Raw genomic sequence first — 20,008 nt, forward strand, 5'->3', positions numbered from 1 at the left:
TCTTTCTTAAAATTAAATTTCTTCTTCTTTCAGCTGCTCCTTAACTTAAATGGTAACACTAAGATCTGCTACAGATATTTTACACCTTTTCCCCTTAAGCTCCTGTACTGTTCTCCCTCTCAGCTGCCTGCTGTTTGCCTTTCTATGAGGTTAACTTTACTTTTCTCTGTCTCTTCTAGCTTTGCGCTCTTCTTACTTATAAGCTCTTCACTCGCACTGTTTGTATTCCCCCGTATTAATGAACCAATACGCTGTCGCCCACTTAACTGTTCTGCCTCTGGACGCTAAGGACTGTTTAATCTAAAATAAACAAATAAATAAAACTTTACTACCTTATTTGCTCCTACTGCTCCTTGTGCCTGAACGGTGTCTTAACGCAGGCCGCTTACCTGCGCACTACTGAGTTTCCACCTTTTACTGCTTTGAAGTCAGCCGCGGCCTTTTTTTCTTTTCCTTTAAACTAAGGAATCGCTGTTACGACGACGCGGTTATTTATTTACAAATGCCGATATCAGTTACTGCTGCTTTCTACCCTGCCGCCTCGATGCTAATTCAAATACAGATAACAAGAAAAAGAACAAGTACAAATAACTTTTCCAAGCGCACTTCCAAACACCCAGCTACTTTTGCTCTTGTGCGGGCGAAAAAAGCAAAAACCCTTCTAAAGGGAAAAAAGCTTTAAAAATTCCCACACGGTTCCTTAGAGGCAACCAAAACCCAAGTTTTTAAGAGCAAAATGTATTTTTTTTTAATGTAAATCTCACACCACAGAACAAACCAACACTCTCAACAGACTCTAGCGTTTGCAAAGCACACGTCAGCACCGTTTGCAAAGCACACGTCAGCACTTGGATGATACGTACATTTATCATTAGAAAGAAAAAAATCTATGATTTAAGATTGAACTGACATGGTTGAGCTTAAACACTAATAAGCCATGAAATTAAAATAAGATCTGTTATTGGTGAGGATTGACGACTAATTAAGTAACTGGCTTCGAACAAAAACTACAGTCAGTGTGTCTCAACAGGATCAGAGTTGGCCACACTTGTTATATACAGTAAAATCATTACAGATAGCAGTTGTTACTATTTTCTTAAATCTGCTCATCTTTTTTTCTATATCTACCCTTTCTAGTATAGAATTGCAAGGTAGTGGACTCTGTCCTGCCCAAATAAGCTAAAATGGGAGAAACCATCTTGGTGGTGATGCCTGTTCATCTTAGTCCGCATGAATGTGCACACACTCATTCAATCATACTGGGCTGTATTATCATTTAATAGCACTGTAAAAGATAAACAGATTTCTTAAAGGAAATCCATATCTTACACAATCCACACCAATGATGAGAACTGAACAAGGATCAAGTCCTGTGAAAAAGGAATGTTATCCATTAATCTGCCAAGCATCACACAGTGTACATAAACTGTAAAAAGCATTAGTGTGTTTTTTAATATAAACAGTGCTACTTTAAATATCAGTGCTTATGATACTCATTTTTCAGAACAAATGTCACATATATCAGATCTAATACCAAAACAAGTAAGGAAACAACTTACTGGCCCAAAATGAGGCTATAAATTGGTAAAACCTCCATGCTGACAATATATGTGGCCACGTTTACAACATGAGGTGTTACAGGCGTTTAATGACGCCCAGTGAAACAACTAAGAGCTGCAGCTGCTTCACAATAATGGTACTGGTCCAGAGGGAGCACAGCAAGCCGTGTGTAGTATCCAAGAATTTCTTACATATTTCAGGAACTTGGCTGGTCAGGGTGTGCATGATTTGAAAACAGAATGTGCATTAAAATGATGAAAGAAAGAAGGACAGACAAGCACATAATGTGGGATCAGGTGCAATTTGTAAACAGGAGGTAAAGCCAAAATAACTAAATAAATAACAGAAGTTTCCCTAACAAATGCAGCACACCTAACACACAAATTTAATTTTTAACTTATCCCAAAGCTGGGATGCAGGCTGTGCTGTGCCACCATCTTTTATAACTGGGACTGCGGACACAATATGTCATGTAGTTTGATAGACTGGTGCTGAGACAAATTAATCGGAATATTCCATATAGTAGTTTTACAGAGAATAGTTTAACCTTTTCACCTGACAGATTTTACGTGTTAATCTGCAAGTGGAACAGAATTGCAGCGTATTCCGGGAAAGATGAAAAGCAAAGCAGGATTTAGAGTGTTTTTTTATAGTGAGTAAGGACCATGGAATGTTTTGTATAGCCAGCTTGTTTGAGGCTTCAAACATCTTTTGATTTCCATGGGAATATAACCTTGTGCTTGTATGATAATGACTTAGTAACAAATCTGTGTTTTGAGAAATTGAAAAGTGTCATGGCATGCTCTCAGTTAACAGACATGAAAACGAGCAAGTCAGGTGCTCATTTTGGGTGAAAAGGAACAGAGGGTGGTTACTATTTTACTAGAATTTTCTCAAAAAGAGTTTTGTCAGTTCAACTGAAATATACACATTCATGAAGCTTTTAGTTCAGTTGCTGCTTTTCTGAAAATTTTGTTAAAAGCTCAACTCCATTGCAAAAGTGGACATTGGTAAACAGCCTTTCTCTATCTGTTAAAAACCGAAAATGGACACTTTCATGGAGCTTTGTCTCTTAGGTGCTGGACACATGGAAATGAGCGGTTTCTATCTGATTAGAAATAATTTATCTTTTCATTTTTCGATTGAGGATGGATAATTTGCACCTAAAGTGAAGAAGCCATCTGGGAGTTGTCATCTGTGACTGAGTAAAGACTTGAATTCACCCAGGTTGTATAATTCTTTGTATTGCTTATATATGGTGCTGTTGGTTTTGATGCAAATAAATACAATTTCTAAGCGAAACCTTAAAGTCAGTGTCTCTTTGTCTGATGGCTAGTCATGTAGCTGAGAGAAGCTTGATTGTCATTTCTTGTCTAGCTGCTGTCCCTTAGGGATTCCAGAGGTCACCATTGGGGAGATCTCTCTTGGAGGTAAAACTGAATTGAAGAAGTGAAAGTAAGCAAAGCACCCTGCCAATACAGGTTCCCAGGATTGAATATGTGAGGTACAGACATATGGAAAAATTTGGGAACCTATCTTAATTCTTTGGATTTTTCTTTATCATTGGCTGAGCTTTCAAAGTAGCAACTTCCTTTTAATAAATGACATGCCTTATGGAAACAGTAGTATTTCAGTAGTGACATTAAGTTTATTGGATTAACAGAAAATATGCAATATCATATCATCATAACAAAATTAGACAGTGCATAAATTTGGGCACCCCAACAGAGATATTACATCAATACTTAGTTGAGCCTCCTTTTGCAAATATAACAGCCTCTAGACGCCTCCTATAGCCTTTGATGAGTGTCTGGATTCTGGAGGGAGGTATTTTTGACCATTCTTCCATACAAAATCTCTCCAGTTCAGTTAAATTTGATGGCTGCTGAGCATGGACAGCCTGCTTCAAATCATCCCATAGATTTTCGATGATATTCAAGTCAGGGGACTGTGACGGCTATTCCAGAACATTGTACTTCTCCCTCTGCATGAATGCCTCTGTAGATTTTGAACTGTGTTTTGGGTCATTGTCTTGTTGGAATATCCAACCCCTGTGTAACTTCAACTTTGTGACGAATGCTTGAACATTATCCTGAAGAATTTGCTGATAATGGGTTGAATTCATCTGACCCTCGACTTTAACAAGGGCCCCAGTGCCTGAACTAGCCACACAGCCCCACAGCATGATGGAACCTCCACTAAATTTGACAGTAGGTAGCAGGTGTTTTTCTTGGAATGCGATGTTCTTCTTCCGCCATGCAAATCGCTTTTGTTATGACCAAATAACAAAAATTTTTGTCTCATCAGTCCAAAGCACTTTGTTTCAAAATGAATCTGGCTGATCTAAATGAGCATTTGAATACAACAAGTGACTCTGTTTGTGGTGTGAGTGCAGAAAGGGCTTCTTTCTCATCACCATGCCATACAGATGTTCTTTGTGCAAATTGCGCTGAATTGTAGAACGATGTACAGATACACCATCTGCAGCAAGATGTTCTTGCAGGTCTTTGGAGGTGATCTGTGGGTTGTCTATAACCATTCTCACAATCCTGCGCATATGCCGCTCCTGTATTTTTCTTGGCCTGCCAGACCTGGGTTTAACAGCAACTGTGCCTGTGGCCTTCAATGTCCTTATTCTATTCCTTACTATTGAAACTGACAGTTTAAACCTCTGAGATCGCTTTTTGTAGCCTTCCCCTAAACCATGATACTGAACAATCTTTGTTTTCAGATCTTTTGACAGTTGCTTTGAGGATCCCATGCTGTCACTCTTCAGAAGAGAGTGAAATGGAAGCACAACTTGCAGTTGACCACCTTAAATACCCTTTCTCATGATTGGACACATCTGTCTATGAAGCTCAAGGCTTAACTAGCTAATCCAACCAATTTTGTATTGCAAGTAATCAGGATTGAGCAGTTACATGCATTCAAATCAGCAAAATCACAAGGGTACCCAAATTTTTGCACAGCCAGTTTTTCACATTGGATTTAATTTCATACAACTAAATACTGCTTCACTAAAAATCTTTGTTTGGAAAACACCCCAGTACCCCAGATGTTCCTAGGAAATTAAAGACATACCACTGTTATCTTTTTGTTGAAAGTAAATTATGATGCAGACTGAGAGGGATTCCCAAGCTTTTTTATATGACTGTACAATATAGTATATATTATAGTGAGACAGGTAAGGGGTTACATGTAACAGTTGTATGGTTGGAGTTGACATTTCTTGCTATCTAGGTGCATCTGATTTTGCATATTGCCACAGCCAGTCTACAAATAATGCCACATCGTTTATACACCATACCATCATGGCACATCTGGATAATACATTAAGCCAGAGTCCTGTTTATAGACTACAGCTTAAAGTTGGCCACCCTGCTCAGTATGACCCTGAGCAACAACTGGATTTTAGACTCAAACTTGCAGATGTCAACATGTATGGACTGGTAGCATCATATCTTCCATGCTGTCTCTCAGCACAGGAACACCACAGGATTGTGTGCTGTACCCCCCCTTCTGAACACCTTGTTCACCTATGTGAATGGACATGGCAGCGGCTCCATCATTAAATTTGCTGATGATGATTGCCAACAGTGATGTAGCAGTCTACCTGCAGACTCTGTGTTGCCAGGACAATAATCTGTCAATTTTAGCTAATTTAAGGAGTTGGTCATAAACTTTAGAAAGATTAAAGGAGACCACAATTATATCTACTTTGTAGGGGATGCTGTTGAAAGAGTAAGCAGCTTTAAATTTCTTGGAGTGACAATCACTGATGAACTGAAAAGCTCCCTACTGCCTATACTTCCTGAAATGTCTGAGAACAGTTTGCATTTTTCCATCTGTTCTCATGAACTTCTATAGGGCAGGGTTCCGTTATATCATAATGTTAGATTGATCTTTGCTTTCACCCTTTCTCTAGACAGATTTACAAGGTGTACATATAACAGGAGTAGTGAGCTCGCAACAACATAGTTCTAAAAATCATTGAAGCACACAGTCCTAGGTAGCAGCATGTGCCTCTCCTGCTAAGTAAACTTTCACAAGGTTTACACTTTTACTTTAATATTATTCAAGTACAATGGCTTGTGTCTCTTTCTAGAATGGCCATTTGTGTGCCCCTCGTTACAACTGAGAATAAATCACTCTGTCTGTGAAATTCAAACAGAAATAGTCCCAGCTATGGAATGAGTAAAATAAATGGACACAGTGGACAGTAACAGGCCTTTATAAAGTGTTTACGGAAAACTTAGTCCAGGCCTTAATTAATAATTTATGTTGGCAAGTGGTGTGGAAATGAATAACATGCAAAGTAGTGATTGCATATGGCCAAAAGATTTAAGAAAATATTTTCATTTATATTATCAAATTTGAAGGCATCATTTAGGTTTACAGTATTTTTTTCATTTGTAACTATGGACAACATGTCTTTCAGTTTCAGAAAACAGAGATGAACAGTATCAAATCACCTTTAAATCCTAAAAATAGAAGAAAAAAGAATGATTTCTTTATCAGAGGCAAGTATCAGCATTGTATTTATACATTTGAAAGTACCGTTGTATAGCTTCCCTGCAGTATGCACATTATCAGTAGTTCCTTTACTATGAGTCTTACAGAGAAGATCATGAAAAGAAATGCACAGGCAGTTTTGGTGCAGATTTAATAATTCTGCTTTCCAGTTTTTTTTTTTAAGTTTTAACGGTTTCTAAATATATTGACTAAACAATTCCATTGAAAGTGTAAAGGGAGAAATTAAGGGTAGCACGTGGATCCTTCCACATTGGTTGCTGCGCAGAAGCAGAAGTTCAAGGATGCAAAATAAAATAAAAACTTACTTTTTCTGAAAATTCCCTTTGATTTTAGAATGCAGACATTTTTATAAAAAAACATAACGTTCTTCACTAATAATTAGAATATAATCATTGTAGTTTGTGAAGTTACATCAATTAGTATTCCTTGTTTAAGGGCAACAAACAATTTATAAATAATTAAAACATATCTCAGGTTAAAACTATATATTATTAGTTCTCAGCACTTCATTTCATCTTGCTCACTCTTCACAGTGACATCTTTTCTCCCTGCACAACACGACCCTTCCATGCCCAAGTATCCTGTAAAATAAAAAAGCATACACCTCATATTAACATTTCAGCAACATTGGTCTTCAGAAGGCAGAATAATTAAGTATTTTGGCCTAAGATTTCCTGGCTAAATCAGATTATAGGAGATATTTGTTAGAAACCTATGTAAATAGTAAAATGCAGTATGGGCAATAAGCTGTACTCTTAAGCAACTGCTGAACCCAAAATGAAGGCCAAGAAGGTCAAACTTACCAAAAGGTGTTTTATTATATGATGGAATGGGATAAACACAAGTAGTTTTCAATTTGAAATTTAAAAAGAAACATAATTTTGACTGCCCCTAGGGTCCAGCTAGCTATAACATAAGATTTCACCCACTGTGCCTACCACAGCTCCCAATGCCACTTCTCTCTCTCTATGTCTGTCTCCCACTTCATACTCAGTTTTGCCCCACCATTTTGTCCTATGCTCCTCCTACCATTCATATTAATTTCCACCAAGCTCACCTGCACTCTGACAGGACAGAGCACTTGGGACCACTTCTTGGGGTCATACCTGCTAAGTATTTCTAGCATCAGGAATGTCCTGATGGAGTGCTAGGCAGCAACAGGACAGAGTGGCCATTATAAAACAGATGGAGGTCATACATGTTGTACTGGACCTGCAAGCTGTCACCAGTTAGACTCAAGAGTTTCCCCAAGATCTTCTCCTTGTCTCTATGCCCCTGGAGGTCTTACTTCTGAGGCACTTTTCATATACAGTACATCCTACTGCCAGTCTGGTGGAATTCCAGTTAGGCCTCCGGCATAGCTACATTTACAGTGGGTATGGAAAGTATTCAGACCCCCTTTAATTTTTCACTCTGTTATATTGCAGCCATTTGCTAAAATCATTTAAATTGATTTATCCCTCATTAATGTACACACAGCACCCCATATTGACAGACAAAAAAAGAATTTTTGAAATTGTTGCAGATTTATTAAAAAAGAAAAACTGAAATATCACATGGTCCTAAGTATTCAGACCCTTTGCTGTGACACTCATATCTTTAACTCAGGTGCTTTCCATTTCTTCTGATCATCCTTGAGATCACCTTCATTTGAGTCCAGCTGTGTTTGATTATACTGATTGGACTTGATTAGGAAAGCCACACACCTGTCTATAAAAGAACTTACAGCTCACAATGCATGTCAGAGCAAATGAGAATCATGAGGTCAAAGGAACTGCCTGAGGAGCTCAGAGACAGAATTGTGGCAAGGCACAGATCTGGCTAAGGTTACAAAAAAATTTCTGCTGCACTTAAGGTTCCCAAGAGCACAGTGGCCTCCATAATCCTTAAATGGAAGACGTTTGGGAGGACCAGAACCCTTCCTAGAGCTGGCCGTCCAGCCAAGCTGAGCTACTGGGGGAAAATCGCCTTGGTAAGAGAGGTAAAGAAGAACCCAAAGATCACTTTGGCTGAGCTCCAGAGATGCAGTCAGGAGATGAGAGAAAGTTGTAGAAAGTCAACCATCACTGCAGCCCTCCACCAGTCAGGGCTTTATGGCAGAGTGGCCTGTCGGAAGCCTCTCCTCAGTGTAAGACACATGACAGCCCACATGGAGTTTGCTAAAAGACACCTGAAGGACTCTGAGATGGTGAGAAATAAGATTCTCTGGTCTGATGAGACAAAGATAGAACTTTTGGCCTTAATTCTAAGCGTTATGTATGGAGACAACCAGGCACTGCTCATCACTTGTCCAATACAGTCCCCACAGTGAAGCATGGCGGTGGCAGCATCATGCTGTGGGGGTGTTTTTCAGCTGCAGGGACAAGACGACAGGTTGTAATCGAGGGAAACATGAATGTGGCCAAGTACAGGGATATCCTGGACAAAAACCTTCTCCAGTGTGCTAAGGACCTCAGACTGGGCCGAAGGTTTACCTTCCAACAAGACAATGACCCTAAGCACACAGCTAAAATAACGAAGGAGTGGCTTCACAAAAACTCTGTGACTGTTCTTGAATGACTCAGCCAGAGCCCTGACTTACACCCAATTGAGCATCTCTGGAGAGACCTAAAAATTGCTGTCCACCAACGTTTACCATCCAACCTGAGAGAACTGGAGAGGATCTGCAAGGAGGAATGGCAGAGGATCCCCAAATCCAGGTGTGAAAAACTTATTGCATCTTTCCCAAGAAAAGACTCATGGCTGTATTAGCTCAAAAGGGTGCTTCTACTAAATACTGAGCTAAGGGTCTGAATACTTAGGACCAACATAATGAAACTGCTTCTGTAAGTTTCATTTTTAATAAACATGATTGCATAACTGCATTAATGGGGGACTTGGGATAAAGAAATTCCTGTGCTCCATGTGTTTATGTACATTTAAATACTGCAGCAATATAACTCTCTTTGGTTTATTTTTGTATAGCAGCCTTCACCAAGTGTAGGCTCAGTGTGCTGTAAATATTTTACATTAAAATACAAATTACAACACATTATTTCAACACCCTTAGCTATACAGTCACCTTTCCTGTGAGTAGTGCCCATCCAAAAGTCAAGACACAGTAGTGAGTGTGCTTTGATCAGCTTTTCTACCAAGGGGAAGAAGTATGTGTGTAAATATACTGTATAACAGGCTGTGCTTACTGGGAGATGAATAAAAAAACCAGGTCCACAATCATTACCACTAGTCTATTAATTACATATTCACTCCTATCCCATTGGTTGGTGCACATTCCAGGTGTTGAAAAGTGAAGCAGTGCAGAATAAATTAGCTGGGCAGCATGAGAATGGGGAAAATTTATGTGTACCATCTTTCGCTCCTCTCACATGCCGCCATCTATTTTAAATACAAGTCACACCACTTGCATCAGTCACAAAGTTAAAGTTATGCAGAGGTTGGATATTCTAACAAGACAATGACCCAAAACACAGTTTGAAATCTACAGAGGCATTCATGCAGAGGGAGAAGTACAATGTTCTGGAATGGCCGTCACAGTCCCCTGACATGAATATCATCAAAAATCTATGGGATGATCTGAAGCTGGCTGTCCATGCCTGGCAGCCGTCAAATTTAACTGGACAGGAGAGATTTTGTACGGATGAATGGTCAAAAATACCTCCATCCAGAATCCAGACACTCATCAAAGGCTATACGAGGCATCTAGAGGCTGTTATATTTGCAAAAGGAGGCTCAACTAAGTATTGATCTGTTGGGGTGCCCAAATTCATGCACCTGTCTAATTTTGTTATGATGTATATTATATATTTTCTGTTAATCCAATAAGCTTAATGTCACTGCTGAAATACTAATTTCCATAAGGCATGTCATGTATTAAAAGGAAGTTGCTACTCAGCCAATGATAAACAAAAATCCAAAGAATTAAGAGGGGTTCCCCAACTTTTTCATATGACTGTATACATACATACTGTACATACATACATATTGGACATACATTCCAAACTGTAACTTATAAACTTTACCACTTCATTGTAAAGTCCAGTTACAGCAGAGGTTATTTCAGAATTAACTGTTAACCTAACATACACATCTTTTGGAAATGGAAAGAAATCCAGAGTACTTGGAGGAGAACTGCAGAGACGCAGAGAAAATGTGAAGTTCTGTACAGACCACGGATTCAGGAGTTCAGCCCATGATGCCAGATCTGTGAGTACAGCATAGTTAAAATAAAGTATACTATATGTGTGTGTGTGTGCATGTCTATGTGTATGTGTAGATATATATATATATATATATATATATACAGTATATATATATATATATATATGGCCCTTTATGGGTTAATAAAGGCTTACAGGTAAACAGGTTTTGGGTGCCACCAGAGGGCACTATGGTATGGTGGTGCTGAGTGTTATAGGCTGACAACCAATCCTAGAAGTGGTCTTGGCAGTGTGTTTACAAATGTCTCACAGCAAATATCCCTTTGAATCTAGGTTAGGAGTTTAGTTGGGGCTAAATCTCACTAGCAAATCGGGAGAGAATGGGGGTGTTTTCTGGTTATTGGAGTGGTGGGTTAAGTAGATATTTCACCACACCTGGTAGACAAATACCAACACCCATAGAGGTGGGCCCAGAGCACCTGCATACAGAATTTGTTGCTTTGCATTCTGCATTGCACATTTGTGCGTCTGTTCAATATGTGTTTACTTCAAAAAAGGCACAACATTTGTATATTTTGTCATCATTGTGAGCCTGTGTTAACACTGTCTAAAATAAAAACTTACACATTTCTGTAAAATATTTTAAAATAAAACCAAGTCTTATTTCTTGTATGTTGTAGTCAATGCGAATTACCTTAAGTGTAATGGTTGGATCCAGTCCAAATTTCTTGATATAAACTTTTGTCGACACTTGTTCTACGTTTTCTTGAGTTGTTCCTTTTACATTAATGTAAAAACAGTCGGATGCTGCGTAGTGACAAGAAATAGCCTAAGGAAGATGAAATGAAACTTTAGTTCCTAAAAAAGGGTACATTTATGGTTAGTAGTACTAACAAATCCACCGTAAAGTGTGAATGGGTACACATCCGTTTTTTACAAGACCATCTGTCAGTCCTCATTTTATTTTTTTTTTCCACAATACTCATTTGTTTTCAGTCTCTTCTCGTGCTGTCACCATCCTATAGTGGTCACTGCCGACTCCACCTTTCATTTATAGTTAATTTGTGTTTCTTAGCATATTTCATTAAACCTATGCATTATTAATGAATCTATTCAGTCATCAGATGTTATTTTTATTAATCAAACATTATTGGAGGTGATTTGTTTAAATTGTGGATATTTCTTTTCTGATATATTTCATCACTGTCACTTTTTAATTTTCCATTTTTCTGCCCTTAGGTAGAATTATTATTTTTTCTATCCAAAGCTAATTACAGTTAGGAAAATGTTTATATTTCCATTTGTTTGCATTGTTCTATTGAATGACCAACTACTGAGAAACACAAATAGCATGTTTAATTTTATATAATGCAGCCGAACATCTAGCTGCCAGTGCCGAGGAAAGAGCAGTAAATGTCAGTTCGGAATGTAAAAAACTCGGAGAAAAACTTGGAGACAGACTGGCTGCTTTAGAAGATGGGAATAGAAGGTATAATGTCAGAATTGAAGGCCGGCCGGAGAATCGAGAAAGTTTAAACCCTGTGAAATTCGCAACTGAACTTTTTTCTAAAATAATCGGGGGCGACTTTAAAGCAGAATCTGAGATAGCAGCGGCTTACCACGTACGCGGATCAAACACCGTCAGACCCCGACCAAGATCTTTTATAGTTCGTTTTGAACGATTATCATTTAAGTTAGAGGTGATGGAACTCCTCAGGAAAAAAAAGGAAGATATTATATATGAAGATTGCCACATTCGCGTCTTCCCTGACTTCTCTCCAGCAACAGCTATCAAACGCGCCGCCTTCTATAATATTAAACAGCGGCTACGGCAAGCCAATGTCAAATACGGCCTCCTGTATCCGGCAAAACTGAAAGTGGAATGGCAGGGTCATTTCTATGTTTTCGCTAGCAAGGAGGAGGCAGAAAATGAGTTAAGAAAGCTGATCCCGGGACTATTCTGATACATAATTGTGAGTCATGGCGGTAAATGATAAAGCTAGGATTAATAATCTACTGTCTGATCTATTTGTTTTTAAAATACGGGTTTTTTATCAGCATATATTCTCATATTCTTATATTATTATTACTTACTTATTACTTATCATTACTTAGTATTACTAGAGGCTAAATGTTTATGTTTTATTGTGCTTAATTACGTTTTCCTCCTCTCTTTTTTCTTTTCTAATTATTTCATGTGTACCCTAAATGAGACTGTTCAATATCATACCCTTGGTTTGCTGTTATTGCTATTACTGCATTAAGACTTGTTATGCTTGTTTTGGACACATCTTTAACACCATCACCTGGGTTTATTATCTGGGGATATCATCTTAATGCACTAAAATTGATGAAGATTATATATATATATATATATATATATATATATATATATATATATGTATATATATAAGTGCAAAATTCTTTTCTTTTTTTTTCTTTTTCCTCTTTTAAAGTCTATATTGGTAACAGATATCTCTATCTTTTAACCTTAAAGCCACTGCATGGGGGCTTGATGTGCTTTGGACGTGCTCTGTCTCTGGGTATGTCAGAGGACTGGGACTGCATGAAGTGGGTTTTAGCCTCACCTGGGGAGGCAAAAGGGAGGGTGGGGGTTAAGGGGAAGAGAAAGAGAGCAGGCTTGATCTATATCTAATCTATCATCTCAATCTTTATAATTATAACTATCAACGTAATAATAAGCTGCATGGCAACAACTCTTGGGGAATAGGAAATTAAGACCTAAACTATTTCACTTCCAGTTAAGACTATAATATGACACCAAAAACTCAGAATCAGTGTCTCCATGATGGGACAGTTAACTTCGTAAGCTGGAATGTTAAAGGCCTGAATCACGAATTAAAGAGAAAGAAAGTACTTTCTCACCTAACAGGTCTAAATGCTAAAATAGTATTTTTACAGGAAACCCACTTACTAAGTAAGGATCAGTTCCGGCTGCAAAAGACTGGACTGGCCAAATGTTCCATTCTAGTTTTACAAAGAAAACTAGAGGGGTGGGAATTCTCATACATAGAACAGTACCATTTGTAGCATCAGATGTAGTATTGGATCCTGAAGGGAGATATGTGATGGTCATGGGAGACTTATCTAACTGTAAAATGATTTTGATAAATGTTTATGCACCTAATGTTGATGATAAGGAATTTATACAAAATTTATTTGCATCCATTCCCAATCTGAACACTCATAAACTTATAATGGCTGGGGACTTTAATTGTGTTCTAAATCCACTTTTAGATAAGACTTCCTCCACAGGGGAACGCAACTAACACCGCAAAGATAATTACAAAGTTTATAACTGATCACAACTTATCAGATCCCTGGAGGTTTTTAAACCCAAATTCAAGAACATATTCTTTCTACTCACCAGTACATCATTGCTACTCAAGGATTGATTACTTCTTTATAGATAATAACTTCTTGCCTAAGATTAAATCTTGTAAATACGATGCTATTGTTATTTCAGACCATGCTCCGATGATCTTGGAGCTGAAATTACTAAGCCCCATACACTCACCCGCAGATGGCGTCTCAATCCGCTTCTATTAGCTGACGAGAATTGTACTGAATTTATATCCAAACAAATTGAATTCTTTCTAGAGACAAATACATCCCCTGAGATCTCTGCAGGAATACTCTGGGAAACTCTTAAGGCCTTCTTAAGAGGACAGATTATCTCATATCTTTCCCACAGAAATAAATCCGAAGCGAAGAAAGTAGCAGAGATAAAAAGCGAAATTACTAAAATAGATGAAGAACATGCCAGACTACCAAGCGAGACTCTACATAAGAGGAGGCAGGCTCTACATTCAGAATTAAACCTCTTGACAACTAAAGAAACCGAACAACTAATTTACAAATCCAGACATCATTATTATGAACATGGAGAGAAAGCTAATAAGCTTTTAGCGCAACAAATTCACAAGCAAGATGTAGCAACGCAATCTCGTAATTACTAACACTAACGGAGATAAAATCATCGAACACAAAAATATAATGTACACTTTTAGAGACTACTATAAATCCCTATATACTACTGAGTTTAAAGAAGACAATATACAATCTAATGCATTTCTGGATAAATTACAGATACCACAAATTGACGCTATTAGTGTGGAGGAGCTCGATAAACCTCTGTCATTATCAGAATTACTGGATGCTATAAAGTCACTCCAAGGTGGAAAAGCAGCAGGCCCTGATGGCTACCCTGCAGAGTTTTACAAGAAATTCTCCGCTCAGCTAGCTCCCTCCTATTAGCAACATTTACAGAAGCCAGAGATAACCAATCTCTTCCACAAACCTTTCGCCAAGCACTAATCACTGTCTTTCCAAAACAAAATAAGGACTTATTACAATGTGCATCATACAGACCAATTTCACTTCTGAATAACGACGTTAAAATACTCTCTAAAATCATAGCTAGAAGGATGGAGAAAGTGCTCCCCTCAGTAATATCACAAGACCAAACTGGATTTATTAGGGGCCGACACTTATCTTCAAATCTTGACGCCTGTTTAATGTAATATACTCACCAACTAAATCAAACACCCCAGAAATATTATTATCATTGGATGCAGAAAAGCATTCGACATGATTGAATGGAAATACCTTTTACTATTTTGGAGAAGTTTGGGTTTGGCCCGAACATTTGTGCATGGATTAAATTACTGTATACTAACCCAGAAGCTTCAGTTTGCATCAATAACATTTGCTCAGACTACTTTAAACTAGAACGTGGCACAAGACAAGGATGCCCTTTGTCACCACTGCTGTTTGCAATTGCCATTGAACCACTGGCAATACATTGTCGAAATACTGATCAGATAAAGGGGATTAGCAGAGAAGGACTGGAACAGAAAATCTCATTATATGCAGATGACATGGTACTGTATATATCGGACCCAGAAAATTCTGTGCCTGCAGTCTTAGCAGCACTCACAGAATTTCAAAAGCTCTCTGGTCTCAGAATTAATCTGAATAAAAGTGTACTCTTTCCGTGAATTCAAGCATATAATATTAGATTAGACACCCTTCCTTTTATCATTGCAGAACAGTTTAAATACCTCGGGTAAACATCACAAGTAAACATAAAGCTCTTTATCAACAAAATTTCGTCGTCTGCATGGAAAAAATTAAACAAGACTTGCATAGATGGTCAACCCTTCATCTCACACTAGCTGGAAGAATTAACACTGTTAAGATGAATATTCTTCCTAAGCTCCTTTTTATTTCAAAACATACCAATATACATTAATAAATCGTTCTTTAAGCAATTAGATTCAACAATAACCTCATTTATTTGGAATTCTAAACATCCACGCATCAAAAGAGCGACCCTACAAAGACAAAAGGCAGAAGGCGGCATGGCTCTACCTAACTTCCAGTTTTATTACTGGGGCAAATATACAGTCGATAAGAACCTGGACACAAATAGAAGAACATACACAGGCATGGACCGCAATAGAAGTAAAATCCTGCAGTACTTCTTTGTATTCCTTGCTTTGTGCTCCAATAAACACACGTTATCGGCAATACACTAATAACCCAATTGTGCTCCACTCACTTAGAATCTGGAACCAATGTAGAAAGCATTTTAAGACGGAGAAGCTTCTTTCTGTGGCACCCTGCAAAAGAACCACCTCTTTCAACCCTCACAAACATATGCAGTTTTTAATATCTGGAAAAATTTGGAATTAACTTGCTTAGAGATCTTTATATAGACAACGTCTTTGCATCCTATGAACAATTACATTCCAAATTTAACATTCCAGCTACAAATTTCTTTCACTATCTTCAAATCAGGAACTTTGTTAAACAGAACCTTCCAGATTTTCCTCATCTTGCACCCTCATCCACGCTGGAAAAATTATTGCTCAATTTCAAGGAGTTAGACTCCATCTCTACAATATATAAAATCCTTTTACAATCCCTTCCTTTCAAAGATCCAAGAGGACACTGGGAAAATGACCTCTCAATTAATATATCAGAAAAGGAGTGGAAAGTAGCAATGCAGAGAATTCACTCAAGCTCCATATGCGCAAAGCATACAATTATACAACTCAAAATTATATATCGAGCACATCTGTCTCGACTAAAACTCTCCAAAATGTTTCCAGGGCATGACCCAACCTGCGAAAGTTGCAACCAAGCCCCAGCCTCACTAGGTCACATGTTCTGGGCCTGCTCCAAATTAACATTATTCTGGACAAAAATTTTTAATTACCTCTCAGACAGTCTTGGACTCACAATCCCTCCTAACCCATTAACAGCTGTGTTTGGGGTTCTTCCAGAGGGTCTTAAAGTGGAGAAAGACAAACAAATTGTGATTGCATTCACTACACTGTTGCACGCAGACTTATTCTGATAAACTGGAAGAACCCAAACTCTCCTCTTTTAAGTCAGTGGGAAACTGATGTGTTATATTATTTAAAATTGGAAAAAATCAAATACTCAGTTAGAGGATCTGTGCAAACTTTTTTCAAAACATGGCAGGATCTAATCAGTAATATTTTGAAATGATTTTATAAAGCACAGAGAATTTGTTGATTTAGGTATTTTTAAAAGCCTTAAATTTTACACCGTTTGGCTTGCTCTCTCTCTCAAGGGTGGGGATCAATCTGTTCTTAGCATAATTCTTTTTTTTTGTAAAACTTGATTGCTATGTATTGATTGTAATAAAATTAATAAATAAAAAAAAAAAAATAATAATAATAATTTTATATAATGCTACTGCACCACTTAATGGAATAGCACGCTAAACGTATGCCTTGCATGATGATTCTTGTCTTTATTTAAACCTGGGATGTTGATGTTAACAAAGGTCAATAATGTGTAGCCATATAAATAGCTTGGTATGTTTCATTGACCACATGCTACAGTGAGGGAAACAGACTGATTTTATTTTTAGCAAAAGACAGTAAAGAGTTAATTACGTATTAAAAGCAATTTACCATTTCAAGCATTTGTTGGTAAGAAAACACATATCTCTCAAAAAATACTACTAGTATTGTTGTGGAGTACAGAAAAAATAATCAAAAGAATCTAGAAGCAATTTTTAATAACAGAGTTCAAATACAATCTGTTAAATTTGTTTTAGACTTGAGACACTCTGTAATCAGAGGGTCGTGCTGCTTCCTTCTGGTAGACGCTAGTGTATAACAGGGTATAAAATCAACAGAGCAAAACATTCTTTTATTCCTAGAGTCTTAGGTAGTCTAAATGTAGACAGCTTCCGGTTGCAGGTGTACTCTACCTGCCTTGCCTAATGGTTTATTGTCTCCTTGTTTAACTTCTCTAGAGAGCTAATGCTCCTTTGACATTACATTAACTTTTTTAATGTCTCTGAATGTATCTTGCCTTTTAATGATATTTATTGTAATGTTGCCTTGGTTAACATGTGTGTTTGATGTTGTGTCTCCATGAGCTATGGGTTGAAGAGCTAACGTGTCTGTAACAGAGATAGAAGGACCTTAGAGCAAGTATTAAACCTTAAGATGGCAGTGTCAGGTGAGGTGATTTGGGCTCTACTGGGGATAATTTCACACCAAACACAACAGCCCAGTGGTAGACTCAGAAGATGCTAGAAGTATTATACATATATCTCAGTTGGTCTGTGAGTCCCTAATGACATTCACAAGATGAGTCTGAAAACTGCTTAGGCTGATAACCGTCATGTCCCTCACTGGGATACACAGTATAGAAGAAATTAAACTAAAAAATGTAACGGAGAATGGCTGTTTTAGGCAACAATATTACAAATAAGCATTTATCATTCCTCATAATTTAAATCTTTAATGTAAGGGTTGTGCAATTGTTTACTTCAATATATTTAGTATCATTATAAATTAGAGGAATTAAATATATACAATGACACATATGTACATTGGAGGATCTCCCGACAGGCTCGATTGAAATATGTAATAACCTGCCGAGATGAGAGGGGACGCTGTCATTAACATTCTCTTCTCCTTCTCTTGCTGCAGAACTGAGAAACCACCCAGTGAGGCACTTAGACATGCCCTTTCTGGTTCCCCAGCTATAAGAAAGCCAGCTGCCCAGAAGGTGGTGTCATTATTTGACCAGAGCGACCTGCCAGATGAAGCTCCCTGACAAACAGACCCTGAACCTGCGGCTAAAGCCAAACCTTTTTTTTTTAGTTAAAAGCCTGAGGGTGTGAATCTCAGATGCCAAGAGGCATTGTTTTTTTGCTGTCATCCCAACTCTGATTTTCTGAGACCTGTCATTCCTGCACCCAGCCACAACAAGTATTATGTATATTTTATAGTTTACTTAATACAGCATTGAATACAGAAAATTAATATGGTTCATTTTTAGAAGTTACAATGCAACATCTTCACAGCTTAGTATATAATTTTTGATAATAGTCAATTATGATAATTTTTTTTATCTATTTTTACATTTTAACAAAACTTATGTTTATACTGACTTCAAAGATTAAAAAAAAATTTCAGGTTTTTCACATTTGTCATGTCTCATGACTGACAGCCATATAAAAAGTATTTTGTTGTGGACAAACCAGGGGAAACACACCCTAAAACTATACTGAACCCAATTTCCTTTGTATTAAAAAAATCTGAAAATTCAGAATAATTAGTAAAAATAGAACATGTTCTTAGTCCAGTTTAAGGTTGCCTATTGTAGGAGCACCAGGAAAACCATCCTGAAGAGGATGCAAGTCCAGCACACACATACACCCATATGGGGCCAATTTAGAGAGGTTTTCTCTGATGTAAGAAGAATATTTTTACAGACACAGTGAAAACAAGTAAAACCCAGACAGAAAATGACCAGGCATGGGATACAAACTGCACTTGAGAGGCAACAATGTTAGCTACATTTGCCACCCTGAAAATGTTATAATGGCATGTAAAATGCTGTCTGTGACAATGAGATTGAAACCTTGGATTTGATATACTGTACAGTAAATGATTAAGGAACAATTCTATACAAGTTCTGATAAATAATTAAGGTGATGCAATAATAATGAGATTCACAATAAGTATAGTTTACCCATAAATAAACTAATTAAGGCAGATAAAAGGCTCTTAACTCTGATTTGAAACAAGTAATTTGGTATAATTTTAACGTGGACATATATGCTTGATACATTCACTGAGGATACCCAACGTAGTATGAGGATAACTCTAGAGTCTTTGAAAAAGATTATCACTTGAAAGCTTCATCATTAGAAAAACAAAAATAAAGTGTGCTTCTGTAAAAATGTAATAGGGTTTTAAAGCCCTTTATTATATAATACTTAATCTATACTAATAAACGGCAAAGCCCTCACTGACTCACTCACTGACTGACTGACTCATCACTAATTCTCCAACTTCCCGTGTAGGTAGAAGGCTGAAATTTGGTAGTGTTATTCCTTACAGCTTCCTTACAAAAGTTGGGCAGGTTTCATATCGAAATTCTACGCGTAATGGTCATAACTGGAAGCTGTTTTTCTCCATTTACTGTAATGGAGATGAGCTTGAACGCCGTGGGGACGGAGTTTCGTGTGACATCATCACGCCTTCCACGTAATCACGCAGTACGTAGAAAACCAGGAAGAGGCCCAAAAGCGCTGAAGAAAACATGCATTATATAATTGAGAAGGCAGCTAAACAATAAGAAGCGGTGAGTGACATATACAACCATATTCATGAGTTCTGCTACGGAAACAAAGCACGCATGTAAACCTACACTTTAAATTAAGTTCATAGACAGGC

General features: G+C 37.6%; 1 long non-coding RNA gene across 1 annotated transcript; it reads right to left on the bottom strand.

Annotated features, from left to right (window-relative positions):
* Window positions 1–5,900: 5,900 nt before the first annotated feature.
* LOC120521188 lies at window positions 5,901–11,107 on the bottom strand. Its single transcript, XR_005632059.1, has 2 exons — window positions 10,945–11,107; window positions 5,901–6,674 (listed from the first exon to the last, which is right to left on the bottom strand). It is a non-coding gene; the product is annotated as an uncharacterized LOC120521188 (long non-coding RNA).
* Between the last annotated feature and the right edge of the window lie 8,901 nt (window positions 11,108–20,008).

This window comes from Polypterus senegalus, unplaced genomic scaffold, assembly GCF_016835505.1.
Source record: "Polypterus senegalus isolate Bchr_013 unplaced genomic scaffold, ASM1683550v1 scaffold_4882, whole genome shotgun sequence".
NCBI lineage: Eukaryota > Metazoa > Chordata > Cladistia > Polypteriformes > Polypteridae > Polypterus > Polypterus senegalus.